The 14,632-nt window shown below is 36.9% G+C and overlaps 1 long non-coding RNA gene across 1 annotated transcript; it reads right to left on the bottom strand.

The window, feature by feature from the left end:
- Window positions 1-3,858: 3,858 nt before the first annotated feature.
- On the bottom strand, window positions 3,859-10,884 carry LOC128291750 (uncharacterized). Its single transcript, XR_008281579.1, has 2 exons — window positions 10,854-10,884; window positions 3,859-4,002 (listed from the first exon to the last, which is right to left on the bottom strand). It is a non-coding gene; the product is annotated as an uncharacterized LOC128291750 (long non-coding RNA).
- Window positions 10,885-14,632: the final 3,748 nt, after the last annotated feature.

Here is a 14,632-nt window from a genome sequence, read left to right on the forward strand (position 1 = left end):
CCTTGATGAGTCTATCTTCATATGGAAGAAACGAAATGGTCATATGAGTTACATGTTAAGAGATATTAAAGCTATTGTGAGACAGGGCCAGAACGGTTTCTGGGTTCCCTGTCGCAACTTTAAAAATTTACTATAAATTATCAAAAAAGAATTAGGAGACATACCTTATATTTACAGATTCCATTTTGAGTCTAGTTTCATTAGAAACAAACGACACCAGCATTAAAGCCCTGTACAGAGAGATATTCAAGTTATACCGCGCGAAGGTCAGAGCAGTCGATCCCTGTAACATGGGTGACTTTAACTAATAAACTGTACCAATTGGCCCAACCAAAAATTCTAGAAATAAATCCATGGATGGATATATGAGTCTAAATTCAGGGAAAATTTACGAAACCAGTTTCCGAGTTTTGAAACTCGAGATATGATTATTAAGGCGACAGTGACACAGTTTTCCAGCCTGACTGAAAATGTCAAATGGATGGGCAAAGCAAGGGAACTTGGCTTGTTAACCCCTCGTGTCCGACACCGACGATGGTCTCGGGTTCGGGGTGTTACAATTCTGAAGTAAATTTCATACATGTATGCAATGGTTTATGAATTTTTTGTTGTCACTAGCATTATATGAAGTTTGATATTTTAAATGTCAATCTTATCCGTACATTTTATTTGCAATAAAATCTATACATGACTTGGTTTTTTCTTTCTAGTTAATTGATGATGAAAACTCTTGTGAAAAGGGCTTTAAAAATATTTTGGATTGATCTAATGCCTTATTAAGACCATACAAAATAATTAATATTTGTTCCACTCTTGAAGTGAATGTAGCAATAAATTGTAACAACCCGATTTTGGGCCTAGTCGGAACAGTAGTTTCGAGATCACAAATCTGACTAAGAAATTTTACTTTTATTATGTTTTTGTGGTCTACAATTTCACAAAATGATTTCATGAAAATCTCGTTTGAAAATTTTGACGTTTGGGCACTCAATTTAGTCAAAAGGACTAAATTGCAAAAAGGGAAAAAGTTGAGTTCCACATGTTAGAGGTGTCCAATTGTTATGAAATTTTACGTTTGAGGTACTTATATGGTAATTAGACCATTGGTTAAGTTGATGAACAAAAATAAACATGGTTAGGCATGTTTCCAAAGTTTTTCATTAAGGGCATTTTGGTTATTTAGTTATTAAAATGAATTAAAAACAAAATTAAAAGCCAATTTTTTTCCATCTTCAACCCCTTGGCTGAAACTTGCATGGAGAATCCATGTCTAGGGTTTTTCAAGCTTCCAAGCTTGATTGTAAGTCCGTCCTAGCCCCGTTTTTAATGATATTTACGTCTTTGAAATCCTCGTAACAAGATCTATCTATTTATACCATTTATTTGAGCTAGGGTTGATGTTTAAAAATTTACCCATGTGTGACATGCATGTTTTTTGATGTTTTATGGTAGATTATGAAAGTTTGATGTGTAAGAAACGACTTTTACTAAGTGATTTTCGGTGAAAACGTCTAAAATGACTAAATTGTAAAAGTTATAAAATATGTAGTAAAAGTGTGTTTTAATGGAAATTGTGGGCTTTTATAGTTATGAAAATGATTCGGCTAGGCTTGTATGTTACAGAAATTGAATAAAAATCATTTTACGAGGCAAAGTGAAAAAGTGTAAATATGACAAAGTTTAGAGGCAAAAACATAATTTTGCCATAGTATGATTTTTTGGTCACATTGAATAATGTGACAAATAAGTGGGCTAAATTTGATGTTATAGATAAAGAAAATGAGCTTCGGGTCTAGAACGAGGGAAAATGAGTAACCGACGGTTAGGTCCCTCTTTGTCATTTTTGTTGTCGAGGTAAGTTCATGTGTAAATAATGCAATATTATATCATATTTTTAATGCTTTATTAATTTATGAGTTTCTATTTTTAAATTGTTATGATGAGTGCATGAACGACGTTATAGACTATAAGAATGACATTGTAAACGTGTTTGAGAAAGACGTGACATTAAGAAAATCCCGTTTGAACTTTAGGAATAGTTTAGGATACAAGTGATATGTCACTAGGAACCAAGATATTTATGGGCTCATGAGATATGTGATATATGTTTATGTGGTTCCGGGTGCTAGTTTTGTATGTCCTACTGGTGGCTGGGTAGTCCAGCATGTGTTGTGGATACCTGACAACTTGTGTGAGCAACTAGTGTAGCTACATCCTGATCGAAAACTTGTGTGAGCAGACCAGTGAGTAACTCAAGAATGAAATTTTATGTGTTATGTGATATGAGGTAGCTTTAGCTACATATGCGGCACTATTATCGGTGTCTTCCGTGTATCCAATAGTATTCCGAGTGTTCAACGGGTAAATCAAAGATAAGTATGAGAATGAAATTACTACGAGTAAATAGGCATGTACGTAAGCCTATAATTGTAAATTCATGATTATTGTGGAAATAATTGTTTATTACCCATTGTGATTGATGGTGTACATACTTGTGATGTTGGATATATGAGAAATATAAATGATGATTACGTGTTAGGCTTTTGGGCCGAATTGTGATGTGACCCAATATGTTTACATGCTTAAATTGTATTTCAACGAGTATGTCAATGATGAGATGAAAAAAGGTATAAATATGTTACGAGATGGTACAAGTATGTACAACAACTCATAAGTAATGAGCTCGGTGTGTGATGAACATTCAGTAAGAATGTATTCAAGTAAGTTATGCTTGAGAAATATCGATAACCTTATGAATATTGATTTACACTTAAGATGAATGGATACATGATAAGATTTGATAATGATCATGTGATAGGTGTATGAGCCTGATTGAATTGTGATATAGTACGATTTATTTATTTAAATTGTGTTTCATTGAATATGAGGAAAATAAAGACATGCATAATTGCGAATAAAGTCATTATGAGAATATAGTAAGATACGAGCTTAGACAAGTGAAAGGTGGTTGAACTATATGTTGAAATTATGATTACTCATAAATATTGTGCATGTGATTAGGAGGATGGAAATAACTTATTAAATAATACGATATGTTATAATGGGGAGACTATGGTGGCTAGGCTAATGCCAAGGCTTGTAAATGGTGTTTATAAGTTAAAAGAGTAAGCACTATGAATGAATAAGTGGTAATCTTGAGATTTAACGCAAATTGTAATAATAGTATTCTTATGGATGGATAAAGTAAATAAATGTTAATAGTTGTTTATTATTTGCGTATGAACTTACTAAGCTTTATTGCTTACTCCCCTTCCTTTCCTATCTCTTTTAGGTTAATTTAGCTATCTCAGGTTGGAGTTCGCCGGAGATGCTATCACACTATCAAGTTATCATTTGGGTATAAGTGAATGTAACTATTTTAAGTTTATGGCATGTATAGGGACTTGGTCTATTGATTAATTATGTTATTGTTAATATGGCCAAATGTGTTAGCTTATAATGGTTATGGTCCAATTTGTATATAGTCATAAACAATGGCTTATATTGATCATATGATTATGCGTGTGTGTAACACCCCAACCCCGGGTTAGAAGTTAGGCCCGAATTTGACGTGTCATATTGAAGTGTTTTTCGAAAACCATGTTTTCATTGAAAACTCTTCTTATTTGAAAACTTGAGTAAAATCCCAGTTACGTTAATTTATTTTATAAAGTGGTACATTGAAAAGTTATTAACTCTATTCCTAAAATTTCTTTTAAGTTGCGGAAGCTAATTTTAAAAGTAACTGATTTACGAAAACGTGATGTTAAAAACTAAGTTACGAAACTGTTCCGAGAATGTTGCAGAAACGTAGTGTTGTTTAAAAGAAGTTATAAATTGAAGTAAATAAAACCCAAATTTAAAATCCAGAAACTTTAAGAGGCCTTATTACAAAAGTTGAAAACCCAAAACGGAATCTAAAACATAAATAAAATCCAAAGGCAGTCGTGTGGCCATCTTCGAGTCCCTCGCAGCACCGATCCTCCTAATGCTGGGGATTACCTGCACAGTTAATAAATCGGGTGAGTTTATGAAAACTCAGTGTAATCCCTTACTAGAGTAGCATCAAGATACAAAAATAGAAAGCTGAAGCGATGCAGGCCAAAGCCCTTTAACAAAGAATAAAGACAATCCGATTCAGAGCATACGTGGGCCGAAGCCCACTATAATATCATTTGGGTCACAGCCCATAATAGAATCAATTAGGCCTAGCCCAAATCAATAATAGAATAAGTGGGCCTAAGCCCAATATAGTGATAGATCTCATATACAGATATACAACAGTATGAGGATGCATCCCACCCCGATCCAGCAAACACACCACCCGTACCAACCCTACACTTACGTGCGGATAAAATCAACCCACCCACCCAGCACACCAATGTTAGCATCGATTGCGGCAATAACTGAAATCGCAGCAAAGCTGCTAGTATATATATGACTCTAAGCCTTCAGTAGCGGTATTATAATTGGGACAAAGCCATCGGTAACTATATTATGTTTGGCACATAGCCATCAGCGACAGTAATATAATCGGCACACAGCCTTGGGTAAATGTAATCGACACAGTTTCATCAATAAGTATATTAGGCACATAGCCACTGGTAAATACGTTTGGCACAAAGCCATAGTCAAGATGGCACAGAGCCATTTTTAGGTTGGCACAGAGCCATAATCAGATTACGCGACATTAGGCCGTCCGTCGTCCACAGTTAATATTGGATCCACAGCCGTCTTGTGCGACTGGTACGGCCCTATCAAAACAGTACTTCCTCCATATCAATGTCCCAACCCCATGCAATATGTCGTGTATGTCATGCTCAATCATAACACGTGTATGCAGAGCGACCATGCTCCGTAACAGTCATTTAAACATATATTAAAAGTGTATCAGTTTTACAACCACAGTCAAGTTAGTTAAAACACAGTCATACAATCACAGTCAAATCAGTCAAATTCATAGTCTAAGCCGGTCATTTACCCACAAGGGCAAAACAATCATTTTACCTTACAGGGGCATTTTGATAATTTTACACTGCAAAGGTATTTCGGTAATTTTACAAACCGAGGGTATTTCGATAATTTTACAATCTGGGGGTAGATCGATAATTTTACAAATCGAGGGTAGTTCGGTAATTTTACAAATCGGGGGTATTTTAGTAATTTTACAAATCGAGGGTATTTCAGTAATTTTATAATCTAAGGGTATTTAGGTAATTTTATAAACCGAGGTCTTAACAACCTAACAGAAGGTCCACCGTCGCTTCGAGCGACTTAAGTAATCTAAACAGACATAACGGTGCAAGTGGGCCTAAGGCCTATTTCTCAGCCCAAGTGGGCCCACATGCTCGTGTAGCCCATTTAGCCCAAATTTAGATACAGCTATGTGTACACCATAGCCCGATTCATTAATAGTTACTTACCGCAGATTTTATCCGTGTGGGCCCACAGCCCATTGGGCCCACACAACCCATTTCGGCTCATCGAGGCCCAAAACAACCTAGGTCATTGCACGACATGACAAGCCTATCTACTTCCCACTTATAGCGAAATTTACCCACGCGGGCCCACTGGCCCATTGGGCCTATACAACCTACTTTACCCAGAACTATTCACAACTGCACGAACGACGTAGCCCAGTCCAAAACTTACCACATAACATATATTTTATCCGTGTAGGCCCACAAGCCCATTGGGCCCACACGACCCAGTCTGGCCCAACGTGGCCCAGAATGGCCTATGCCATGTACGCAACATGACAAGCCTAACCATATTTCACTTAGTTGTTGATTTGACACAAGCGGGCCCACAGGCCTATTGGGCCTATTCGGCCCATTTTGTGGCCCAAGTGGCCCACTTAAGCCCATGAATTCTCTCATAGGGGCCTTCCTTGTCGTACGCCCACGTTTCATGAGCTCGGTTCACAGAGATAGGTTTCGGTGTACAGTTACACACCTTGCTAGCGAAAGGGCGCAGAAACCCTCGAGCACAAAACCTATACCCAAGCAAGGCACTCAATCAGTCCATTAATCAACAAGATTATGCATCCCTTTCTAATACTTAAACTGTAATAATCACTGATACCTACCTTGATTGAACGAGCGTGGTCTAGCCCACTAAAACTGTTGACGAAATTGGATAACAGCCCCTTGATAAATATCAAAACGTGGTACTGCGAATGATTGAAAGAGGTATTCGACCTGCAATGGCACACCCAAAAGTATACCCATAAATCGAGGTACTAGATGGGACAATTGTTCCCCTATCAAAATTGGCATAGAGAAGAAGTTGTTAAAAAAAAGGCAATATTCGATTAAGTGACTATGATAAGTACACTTACACAAATTGACAGAATGTGTGTTTATGTACACTTGTTTGAATAAGTGTGATCAGTGTGTTCATATGCTTGAATCTTATGTTTAATTGTTCAATTAGAGATAATATAATGTTTTGTTTTATGTCTTTTTTATTGAACCATGAATTTTATAATAGAATGAAAATTGAATTAGAAGATGAAATTGAGTAGAACGCAGGAAATAAGTATGTTTGTTCAATGATGAGTTGACGGATAAGACCATGGTTAGACCATGGCAAAGTATGGAATGTAAGACCATAGCCGAGCTATGACATTCTAGTGAAAAGACCATAACCGGGTTATAACATTGTGATACGTGTAAGACCCTGGCAGGGCCATGGCAAAATATGTGTAAGGCCATAGTTGGACTATGGTGTCAAGTAAACGTCGTACTCGAACCCGTAAGTCGTTCTCTAATTTGACAAGTGTTGGTAAGTGATACTAAAGTTAAATGTTGGAATTTAATTAGATATTGATGTTGAATGTAATTAAGTAACTTCATCATTTGAAATTGTGGATGACAGAAAATATTTGTAAAATAAATAAGTATATTAATTTGCTAGGAGTGAATTATGTGATTATGATGATATTATATTGATGATGAATGTAAAGTTATATGTGTGTATTTATGAGAGTCAAGTTAGAGGCTTTACGTTACCAGTGTTGCTTAATAATGAAAATTCACGAGAATCATGTTGAATAAGTCAACAAGTGTAAAACTAAAGAGTCCAGTGGTGAAATAATTAGTAATTCATACAGAGATGAGAATAGGGTGGAAAGTGAAAACAGTTTTGGAAGAAATATCAGAATGTTTTAAAGATTATACAGATTATACAATGTCACTGGTAAAGAAGAAGTTAGTCTCAGCTAATCGACTTAATTAGGTATGGAGTCTAAAGATGTGTTTACTAAAAATTTCTTCTGAATTGATTTTTGTTAGTGAATGGAATAATACGGGGTTCATGATAATAGAATTAGTCAGAGAAATGATGTTTGAATTGTAAAGATGTCTGAGTATAACAATTATGGTTGAATGGATTACAATGATCTCTTTTGAGTATTCTATATATTCTTTTATCCTCAGAGACATGTGTGTGATTGTTCAGTTTTTGATGGAGTTCTTATGTTGTGAGAATGCTAGCTAACTATGATGTTAGACAAAAGTCCTATTGGCCTGGTTGGTTTATGATCAGTATTATTTTATCTCTCTCTTCGGGACTCTATTCTAGTATGTTTGGAATAAAAGTTGATGGTGAAAACTTATGTGAGATTATTGTCCTATATCTACTGGATGATGTTCTGTCTTATATGCATGTTTAGAAAGTGTATTATCTTTGCTACGATGGGATTCCAGAGCTGGTAAGTATTGTTTTCTTCTAGTTTTCTCTGAGAAATTATCTAGATCTTCATTCTTATTTCCTTATGAGTTATGTTCTAGAATTTCTGGTATGGTATCGTATCATGGATTTCTTTATTCTCGATTTTCTTACCATCCTTATTCCATAAATTATCAATCATAACTCATCTTTAAAGTGTGTGTTTTGGTTTGTGATAACTATGTCTATCATGGTTGTATTTTTGAATCGATTATAGGACTATGGTAATTCTGGTATCTGGATTTTCTGTAATTTTCATGAAAGAAATTGAGATTAGCAAAAGTATTAATGGTGAGAGTAGGAGCTTAAATTGTATAGTAGTTTTCTTTCCTGAAATGAATTTGAATAAAGTCGATGAGTTCAAGTAGTATACTTGTTTCCTCGAACTAATACAGTTGAAAAGATCTTTGATTAGCATGTTAAGAGAATTTTGAAAGGATATCGTATTTATGAAAGTTTGAATGGTCAGATTCTTGTTAGTAAAGTTCCAAATAGTTGAAGGTATTGTTAACCAAAAGAATTTGTGATTTTTTTGTGATGCACTATTGAACAGATTGGAATGTGCTTTAATACAAGAATGTAAAGGGGTAGTTTGTACTTTCAGACGGTTAATGTCACATTAAAAAGAACTGTTAGACTGGTGATTTAAAGACGACCGCTATTATAGCTGTGTTGAGAATTGGATGACTTCGTGTGTTCGACAGGAAATGTCACGGTTTTTTTGGTCCAAAAAGTTAAAGTATTGAATGTCCTAGAAAGATCTGAAATATAAGACAGTGTCAATGGCTTGTGATAATGAAATATTTCGAGTAATTTATTGATTTAATCTCTAAGAAAGCAGTTATAGCTATAGATGCCTGGATGGAAAATCTTTTTTTATTCTGTGAGTACTGGTTACTTGATTGACATTATTTGATGATGGTCTAATTCTAGCTATATTAAATGCTAAAGCGAGGTTTTCCTTGCAAAACCGAGAAGCTTAAAAATGTGATAGTGAATGGTAATCTAAATGAGTTCAGAGTGAATTTACTTCTGATGTTGAATTTCAGGTCAGACGTGACTCCTGTTATTATTGTTATTTCGAGATAGAATTTGCGTATAGTAATCCATAGTCTATGTAAAAATTTTTGTACGAGGCTCAGTAGTAGCACGTCTGTTCATCCAAAAGTAATAAAATGTACAGTATATAAGTAGATGTGCTAGTGATTGCGTATGCTACATGATATTTTAGAATCCATATTCAAATGGCAATAAGTTAATAGATAAGAGTCGAAAATCAAGTGTATTCAAGACTAATACAGTCAGTGATTGTGCGAGAGTAATAATGAGATAGAGTTACTATAGATTTCGTATCAGGATTGTCATTCTCTCCAAAAAGGGAGATGTTATTTGGATTGTGGTCGATTGTTTGGCAAAAATTTGCATGATTGTTCAGTATGTACAGAGTTCTTAATTGACAGATCAACTGAGCTATGTGTTCTTGAGAGAGTAATTTAGAATTTTGACAATATGTTCCAACACTGTGTTCTAAAGTTTAGAGCTTATTGGAAAGAGATATACGAGGTGAAATCGATTTGTGATTCTGAGAAATTAGTGAAAGTGATTTGTAAGAGTTGGAAGCAACATCCTCTGATAAGATTTTCGGGGACTAAAATCCCTAAAGGGGAGAGAGTTGTAACAGCCCGATTTTGGGCCTAGTCGGAACAGTAGTTTTGAGACCACAAATTCGATGTAAGAAAATTTCTTTTTATTATGTTTTTATGGTCTACAATTTCGCAGAATGATTTCGTGAAAATCTCGTTCGAAAATTTTTACGATTGGGCACTCAATTTAGTTAAAAGGACTAAATTGTAAAAAGTACAAAAGTTGAGTTCTACATGTCAGAGGTGTCCAATTGTTATGAAATTTTAAGTTGGAAATCCTTATATAATTAGACCATTCATTAAGTTGGTGGACAAAAATGGACATGGTTAGGCATGTTTCCAAAGTTTTTCATTAAGGGCATTTTGGTCATTTAGTTATTAAAATGAATTAAAAACAAAACTAAAAGCCAATTTTTATCCATTTTCAACCCATTGGCCGAAACTTGCATGGAGAAACCATGGCTAGGGTTTTTCAAGCTTCCAAGCTTGATTGTAAGTCGGTCCTAGCCCCGTTTTTAATGATATTTACGTCTTTGAAATCCTCGTAACAAGATCTATCTATTTATACCATTTATTTGAGCTAGGGTTGATGTTTAAAAATTTACCCATGTGTGACATGCATGTGTTTTGATGTTTTATGGTAGATTATGAAAGTTTGATGTGTAAGAAACGACTTTTACTAAGTGATTTTCGGTGAAAACGTCTAAAATGACTAAATTGTAAAAGTTATAAAATATGTAGTAAAAGTGTGTTTTAATGGAAATTGTAGGATTTTATAGTTATGAAAATGGTTAGGCTAGGCTTGTATGTTAAAGAAATTGAATAAAAATAATTTTACGAGCCAAAGCGAAAAAGTGTAAATATGACAAAATTTAGGGGCAAAAACATAATTTTGCCAGGGTATGATTTTTGGGTCACATTGAATTGTAACACCCCAAACCCGGCCTAGACGTTATGACCGAATCCGGTGCGGCACATTGATGCATTCAAAACGTTCCATTTTACTTAGTTTGGAAAACTTAGTTGGGGTTGTAAAAGATACTTTTTAAAGCAGGTTAAGGTGAATAGAAGCTGTGCACCAGGTAGGAAACCAGGAAGAAGAGGAGGTGAGTCCGTCGGACTGCTTAAGTACCAAGCTCCCTTCGGATCCAATCCTAGACATGCACACCACCATTGCCACACCCTAACGACTCGTGTAATTTTGAGAAAACCATTTGGTTATGTCTATCTTAAGAAAATGATTAAGTTTGAAAACGTTTGTTTAGCGGAAGTTTTACTTGTAAACGTGTTATTTTGAAATCCCTTAATGTTTTTGAAAACGCGTCCTAAAGCTAACCCATTTTCCTTAGTCATCATAGTTTTTTTCACCATAGTAAAATAAAATAATAAAAGTAAAACAAAACCATAAAAATAATTAAAAGGCCTTATTACACTTAAAACCCAAAACCATAGATGAAATTAAAAGGACGTCCAGCTCACCAGAAAGAAACCAGGTTCGTAGAAACATGTGGCCAGTCCAAATCCCTCACAGCTTCAAGCCCACTATGGTTGAGGATTACCTGCGAGGGTGAAAATAAGGGGTGAGTTTTGGAAAACTCAGTGTGTAATTCAACCCAACCATAGCCTAAATCAGTTCAAACCACAGAGACAGAATAAGTTGTCCTCAGCCCAGAACAGATATCAGAATAAAGCCCGTAGGCCCAGAACAGACCAAACAGATATATCATGCTTATGCAAAAACCCAACCATATCCAACCACATACACCCCCATACCATCCTTTCACCATGTGGGGAGACTACTCGACCCACCCAACTGCTACACGCCACAGAAATATGCAAGATGGTCGCCAGATCTGTAAAATGTGACAGAGTCACCAGATACAGATATTTTGTGGCAGTGCCACCAGAATAGAAAATTTGTGGCATAGCCACCAGGACGCTTCCTCCATAATATAACCCATGTCCCCATGCAACAGATATACATTCATGGCATGCATCATACAGATTTAATTCATCATGCTTTTCAGACAAAATTAACCCTAGGGGTATAAAGGTCATTTAGCATACATAGGGGTATAATGGTAATTTTGCATACATTGGGGTATTCTAGTAAATCTAACTATTTCTAAGGTTTTCATGCATATCGTAGCTATTACGTTTAGCCAGAAACACTTACCGAGCGTTCTTACCAAATTGGGCCCGTTGGCCCATTAACCCAGTTTTGGCCCATTAAGCCCAAAATATCAAAACGCACGAAATCGCTGCACTACGGTTTATCACTTCGAATACCAGTAATAATTACCCATACGTCTCACGAGCATTCGACACATAGCGCCCAAAATACCAATTTTTGGTATTTGACTTTTCGCTTTTGCCGATCTAGCCTATGAAAGGGTGTCAGTTACACACCTGATTTGTGACGACTTGCTAACAAGATCCACGCATGAACTACCTACAATTACGTTGCTACAATTCTTAGATTGCAAATCACAACACTAATCTCCATAATTACTTACCCATATTCGACTCATTCCTAAAAGCCTTTAAAACTTTACCTTCTTGCGAAATCCGATGGCTAGATCCAAGTCCGATAGCTCCAAAGATCCAAGCCTTGATCCAACCCTTGAGAAGACACTAATCATCAAAATAAATCATCGGTTAAAGACCCTTTACGCCCTATGCCCAAATCGATAGCCTCCCTAGATTTTAGGGACTTGACTTTTCCTAACTTGAAAAATAAGACTAGATTCGGAGTGATGAGCACTTACCACTTATTCCTTCACGCTTTCCACGTAGATCGATGCGATTCAACCTTTAAACGATGGTAAAACTTGAATCTAGAAGCTTTGAAGTTTCGCTACAAGTCCCTAACTCTATAGTAGTTTCGCTTTTCTAGGTGATATAGAAAATAATGATATGAGGCTATAACCACGGGTAATGTTGTCGACGGATGCTAGGGGTTTAGAGGAGAGGAATGTTGGTCAAAAGGAAAACATATTGAGGAATATGGCTTTGGAAAAACGGCACAAGAATATAGCTTTGGATTTTGAGATTTGAGGTTCGGCTTTAGTCTAAGAAAATTAATGGAGGAAAGTGATGTAGAGTAGGGTGGAGATGGACAAGAGGTTTGAAAGGTTCGGCTATGGAGAAAGAGAATAAGAAGAAAGCAAAAATGGCTAAAGGGAGAAGGTGAGAAAAGCAGCAAACGGCACAACTCCCTCCCTATCGCCGAATTTATACTGGCATTTTAACCTAGCCGAATTTACCCCCTAAAGAAACCCTTGGCCGGCCACCTCTTGCTCTTCAAGAGTCCAAAATTCGGCCAACACAGCTCACCTTAATCAGCGCCTAGATTTCCTCCCTTATCTCTATCCTTATTCAATCCCCTTACCCTTTTAAACTCTTCCTGACAAACTTTTATTTCAGTTCCACTACTTCCTTGTCCTGTACATAAAAATTAATCACTTAATTTGCTGTCATTGTGACTTGAACCTGGGTCCTCCCCAAGCTTCCACACGCCACTACATCCTTCCCAGTGGCATCACATACCACTTTACCACTTGCTTCCTTGTGATCCATTTTTCACAAATAATTCCTAAAAGCCCAATTTATCAGAACCCCTTTCTCTTATAGAATTAAATTTAATTAAAACTACCGGGTTTTATCCTAAGCTTGGGCCTTCTAGAGGCCCACCAACATGATTAATCCTACACATAACAAATAGAACACAGAATTTTAAATTTTACAACTTTTACATAATTCTTGAAAATTGGGGCGTTACAACTTTACCTTTCTTAAAGAAATTTCGTCCTCAAAATTTACCTGATCCGAATAGATGAGGATATTGTTGTTGCATTGCCTCTTCTGGCTCCCAAGTAGCTTATTCTCTGCCATGGTTACGCCAAAGCACTTTCACTAATGGTACCGATTTCCTCCTCAGAACCTTAACGTCTTGATCCAATATTTGTATAGGCTCCTCCTCAAAGGTCAAATCAGTTCGCACCTCAATTTCTGCAACCGGCACGACATGAGTAGGGTCAGAACGATAACGCCTTAACATGGAGACGTGAAAAACATCGTGAATCCTGTCTAGCTCTGGAGGCAATTCCAACTGATAAGCCACTGGGCCTACTCGCTTCAAAACCCGATAAAGGCCAATGAACCGCAGACTCAACTTGCCCTTCTTGCCAAACCTTAGTATCTTCTTCTAAGGTGAAACCTTCAAGAAGACCATATCACCCACTGAGTATTCAATCTCCTTACGCTTCAGATCTGCATATGACTTTTGCCTATCAGACGCTTCCTTTAACCGATCTCTAATTAACTTGACCTTATCCTAGGTATCTGCCACCAACTCAGGTCCAAGAACTTGTCGCTCCCCCAGTTTAGTCCAACAACTAGGTGTTCGACACCTTCGCCCATACAGTGCTACATAAGGTGCCATTCGAATACTCGACTGATAACTATTGTTGTATGCAAACTCTGCCAAAGGCAAGTAATCCTCCCAACTACCTCGGAAATCAATAACACATCCCCTCAACATGTCTTCCAGAATCTGAATAACTCTTTCCGATTGACCATCAATTTGGGGATGGAAAGCCGTACTAAAGTTCAATCGCGTTCCCAACGCCTCATGCAAATTTTGCCAAAATCGAGATGTGAATCTAGGATCCCGATCAGAGATAATCGAAACTGGAACTCCATGCAGTCGCACAATCTCCGCCACATACAACTTGGCTAACTTCTGAAGAGAAAAGTCATTGAACAGTATAAAATGAGCCGACTTGGTCAACCTATCCACAATCACCCATATCAAGTCTTTCTTCGATGGTGACAAGGGTAGCCCACTCACAAAGTCCATGGCTACCCTCTCCCACTTCCAAAGTGGTATTTTTACTGGTTGCAATAATCCGAAGGTAAGCGATGCTCACTTTCACCTGGCGGCATGTCGACATTTCCCACAAATTCGATTACCTCTCGCTAAGTCCAGCCACCAATACAGCTTCTCGCAAGTCATGGTACAACTTATTCTCTCCGGGATGCATGGCACAAAGTCCCCATGGGCTTCCTTCAAAATTGATCAGATCAAGTCGAGTCCTTGAACACAAATTCTTCCTCGAAACACGAACCCCTTCATCATTTATCCCAAACTCGAAGCTTCCTTCCTTAACTTGTTGAAAACGAGGGACCAAAGACTCATCTTTCAACCGCTTCTCTTTAATCGATCCACCCAGTTGGCCTTACATGTAATTCAACCA

Source organism: Gossypium arboreum, chromosome 4 (genome assembly GCF_025698485.1).
Source record: "Gossypium arboreum isolate Shixiya-1 chromosome 4, ASM2569848v2, whole genome shotgun sequence".
Classification (NCBI taxonomy): domain Eukaryota; kingdom Viridiplantae; phylum Streptophyta; class Magnoliopsida; order Malvales; family Malvaceae; genus Gossypium; species Gossypium arboreum.